Source organism: Arachis ipaensis, chromosome B05 (genome assembly GCF_000816755.2).
Source record: "Arachis ipaensis cultivar K30076 chromosome B05, Araip1.1, whole genome shotgun sequence".
Taxonomy (NCBI): Eukaryota; Viridiplantae; Streptophyta; class Magnoliopsida; order Fabales; family Fabaceae; genus Arachis; species Arachis ipaensis.
In genome coordinates this window covers 40907674-40912442 of record NC_029789.2, presented here as the reverse complement: position 1 = coordinate 40912442, position 4769 = coordinate 40907674, and the positions used below count along the sequence as shown (strand labels likewise).

General features: G+C 35.0%; 1 long non-coding RNA gene across 1 annotated transcript; it reads right to left on the bottom strand.

Moving 5' to 3' along the window:
* Positions 2939–3181, bottom strand: LOC110262833. Its single transcript, XR_002347839.1, has 2 exons — positions 3132–3181; positions 2939–3044 (listed from the first exon to the last, which is right to left on the bottom strand). It is a non-coding gene; the product is annotated as an uncharacterized LOC110262833 (long non-coding RNA).

The following is a 4769-nucleotide window of genomic DNA, read 5'->3' as shown; positions in this document are numbered from 1 at the left end:
CAATGCATGAAAATTTTGAATAAAAACAATGAATGCATACATGAATGATATGAATGTCAAGATGAACACCAAGAACACTTTGAATGTCAAGATGAACATCAAGAACATATTTTTGAAAAATTTTTGATGCAAAGAAAACATGTAAGACACCAAACTTAGAAATCTTTCATGTTTAGACTCTAAGAAACGAAAAATGCACATGTAAAACAAGAAAAGACACAAAACATGAAAACATCAAGATCAAACAAGAAGACTTACCAAGAACAACTTGAAGATCATGAAGAACACTATGAATGCATGAATTTTCGAAAAATGCAAGATGCATATGCAAGTGACACCAAACTTATGATATGACTCAAGACTCAAATAAGAAACACAAAAAATATTTTTGATTTTTATGATTTTCTAATTTTTTTGGATTTTTTTCGAAAATTAATTTGAAAAAGGAAAATAAGGATTCCAAAATTTTTAATATGAATTCTAGGAATCTTGCCATGTTAGTTTAAAGCTTCAGTCCAGGAATTAGACATAGCTCACTAGCCAGCCAAGCTCTCAATGAAAGCTCCATTCCAAAACACTAGACATGGCCAATGGCCAGCCAAGCTTCAGCATGTAACATAAGAGAATATACTGCTCATTACTTATCGAAGTAACTTGCCTCTATGCTGATGGTTTGGAAGCCTCAGTCCAAAAGAATTTAGACATGGCTTTATAGCCAGCCAGGCTTCACATGCTTCATGAAACACTAGAATTCATTCTTTAAAAATTTTGAATAAAATATTTTTTTTTCGAAAACAAAAGAAAAATTTTGAAAGATTTTTGAAAAATTTTTTTTTGAAAAGAAAATAAAAAGAAAATTACCTAATCTGAGCAATAAATTCACTTCCGGGGCCCACTTGGTGTGTGCTTGGGCTGAGCTTGAGTGTTGCACGTGTAGAGGTCCTTCTTGGAGTTAAACGCCAGTTTTTGTGCCAGTTTGGGCGTTCAACTCTGGTTTTGGCTCCTTTTCTGGCGCTGGACGCCAGATTTGGGCAGAAAGCTGGCGTTGAACGCCAGTTTACGTTATCTATTCTTGGCCAAAGTATAAACTATTATATATTTCTGGAAAGCCCTGGATGTCTAATTTCCAACGCAATTGGAAGTGCGCCATTTCGAGTTCTGTAGCTCCAGAAAATCCATTTTGAGTGCAGGGAGGTCAGAATTCAACAGCATCAGCAGTCCTTCTTCAACCTCTGAATCTGATTTCTGCTCAAGTCCCTCAATTTCAGCCAGAAAATACCTGAAATCACAGAAAAACACACAAACTCATAGTAAAGTCCAGAAATATTAATTTAACATAAAAACTAATGAAAACGTCCCTAAAAGTAACCAGATCCTACTAAAAACATACTAAAAACAATGCCAAAAAGCGTATAAATTATCCGCTCATCAGGGCACCTCTCAGAAAAAATCGTGAAATTGAATAACCATATAGTGACATCTCAGACCAAAAAACATAGTATAAATCTTTTACTCTAAAAATTGTGTTTTCTCTTACTGTCCTGTATTAAATTGCTAATTTATTTTTTGTTTTTCAGCTATGATTGTGCTGTTTATGTAATGAAATGGCTTGAAATAATCCAGCCCAAAAACATTAAAAAAGAGAAGTATGAATGGGACAATTGGACTCAGGTAATTGTGTCTAAAATAATATAACTCTCTATTACTTTAGTAATTAACAGAGTTGATTAAAAAGAATATTCTTTAAACTGTAGGCGGAGGTGGACCACTTTAGAATAGAATTTGCTTTCCAGATTCTATTTCATGAGATGAATCAAGACAGAGATGAAGCCATTAGGGGAAGTGAAGCAATGAGATTGTCCAAGCCATCTTCACTGTTGTTGAGTCTATATTGTCAAATAGTTTTATATGATATTGAAAGTGATTAATTTCAGTGTTATGTAGTCCTGGAATAGTTTGAACACTTCTTGTAAATTTTGTGAATATTTAATCCAGTTTTATTATAATTTTTTTTGCATAAATAAATTGTCTGTGCTGTATTCAAAAGCTGTAAATTACAGGTTAAAAAATGAAGAAAAACAATACCAAACCAGCTAATACGCCCAATTACTTTAATAATACACCCAAATATAACCCGTATACACCTAAATATAAATCCTAAACCCTAAACCCTAAATCATAAACCCTAAACCCCTAAACCTAAAACCCTAAACCTTAAACCTTTAAACCCTAAACCATAAATTCCTAAACCCTAAACCCTAAATCCTAAACTCCTAAACCCATAAACCCTAAACCCAGTTTTGGAATAGTTTGAACACTTCTTGTAAATTTTTTGAATATTTAATCAGTTTTATTATAATTTTTTTTTGCATAAATAAACTGTCTTTGCTGTATTCAAAAGCTGTAAATTAAAGGTTCAAAAAAAATGAAGGAAAACAACACCAAACTAGCTAATACGGCCAATTACTTTAATAATACACCCAAATATAACCCGTATACACCCAAATATAAACCCTAAACCCTAAACCCTAGACCCTAGACCCTAAACCCTTAAACCTTAAACCCTAAACCATAAACCCCTAAACCCTAAACCCATAAACCCTAAACCCTAGACCCTAGACCCTAGACCCTAAACCCTAAACCCCTAAACCCTAAACCATTAAACCCTTAACCCCTAAACCTAAACCCTAAACCCTAAACTCTAAACCCTAAACACCTAAACCCTAAAATAACCAAATCCTAAACCCCTAAACCTAAACCCTAAACCCTAAATCCTAAACCCTAAATCCTAAACCCTAAATCCTAAACAAAATAGTAATTTCTAACATAACCAGCAGCATCTAAAAAATATAAAAAAATTAAAATGTCAAACACAAGAGAATGCAAAAATACACCCAAAAAACTGGGCGTTACACCAATATCCTGTCACTATATACCCAAAACCTATCCCCTGCTGCTGGATCCCTGAACTGATAATTTATAACATGTCCGTGATATTGGCTGGAATTTAGTTGCACCACTGATGCAGCATCAAAAAGGTTTAACTAGAAATAATAAACTCACATATTAGAAGAACTATTAATAAAATAATTAAACTCAATTACCACCTATTTAAAGAACATCACTTTTACCTCACTTAGAGCTTTCGTTTTCTTCTTCTTTGAGGCATTTGCAATCTGTTCCAACTTTAAACCTAGCCTATTTTTTGGACGTCCTCTTGTTCGAACCCTTAGAGAACTTTGAAGGTCGTTAACGGATTTCAAGTTGGCATCTTCATGAGATAACGAACATGTCCCCTTCCTTTTAGCTTTCAGTTCTTCCATCTCAACGATGACGTTATCATAGGCACGGTGCAGAATGGCAGTCAGCTCCTCAGATTCTGATGCAAATTCGCATATATTTTGTAAACGAAACACTAATTCATCAAACCTCTTACTTCTTGGCTCCAACAGTGGCTTGTCATGGCTGCTCTTGATGTGTGTGTTGATGCGTGAGCATCTTTCCTATCTTTTCCTAGTGAATTTGCATCTAATTTGTTGAGTTTAATAAAGAATTAATTATCTTTTAGCCAATATGGATGCTACTTTGAGTCTTTTGCAATTTTGTTTATTTTAGGTAGCATTCGACTAGATTTGATGGAGTTTCTGCAGCACAAGAACAAAAGGAGATGGCAGCGAGGAGCGACGCGTGCGCGTCACTGACGCGTACGCGTGATTTGGAGCTTTTCATGGCGACGCGTGCGCGTGACTGACACGTACGTGTAGTTTGAAGTTTTGCACAGCGATGCGTGCGTGTGACCAATGCGTGCGCGTGACTCGCGGAAAAGACCCTCGACGCGTACGCGTGACTGACGCATACGCGTGCCATACGCCACGTGCAGAAAACGCAGAAAAATGCTGGAGGCAATTTCTGGGCTGTTTTGACCTAGTTTCCAACCCAGAAAACAGATTAGAAGCTACAGAATGGACAAAACATGTGATCCCCACCCATCAACTGAAGACTTGTTAATTAATTCTAATTTAAATTCAAATATTAATTTTTAGGAAAAGATATTATTTTAGTTTTAGATAATAGATTTAAAATTAATTAGGATTAGATATAAAAGGGAATTCCAACAGGGTGATTCCAACACAACATTATTCAATTCCAATTTACAATCCTTATTTTTCTCTGAACCATGAGCAACTAATCCTCCAGTGTTAAGGTTAGGAGCTCTGTCTATTTGTATGGATTGATTTTATTGCTTTTTCTATTTTAATTTGTGTATGGATTTATAATTTAAGAATGGTTTTCGCTCTTTATCTTATAAATTTGGGTGGAACGGAAGTCTGACCCTCTTTCTATTTGAGTTCTTGTATAACTTGGAAAATCTCTTTACTTGAACAACAGTTTGAAAATATATTCTCCTAAATTTTAATTATTTCGATTTAACAGGATACGTGACATATAATCCTTTTATTTTTGGGTAATTAGAGTTTTTGTGGCATATAAATTGGAATTTTATCATCACCCCCTAATTGGAATTAATTGACCAAGGAATTGGCAGTTGATAAAAATTAGAGGAGACTAGAAAGGTCTAAGAAATTAGGGTCTAGTCACATATAGTTTGCCATAAATTAAATCCTACATGATTAAAATAGTTAGTAAGAAAAGTTAAAATGAGAGGTAGAGCGAGAGAGCGAGTGAGGGGGGAAAGATAGAGAGGGGTTGGCCTCACGACATTGGCAAGAATCTTAGGGTTTGGAACAGGGAAGAGTATCGAAGACTGG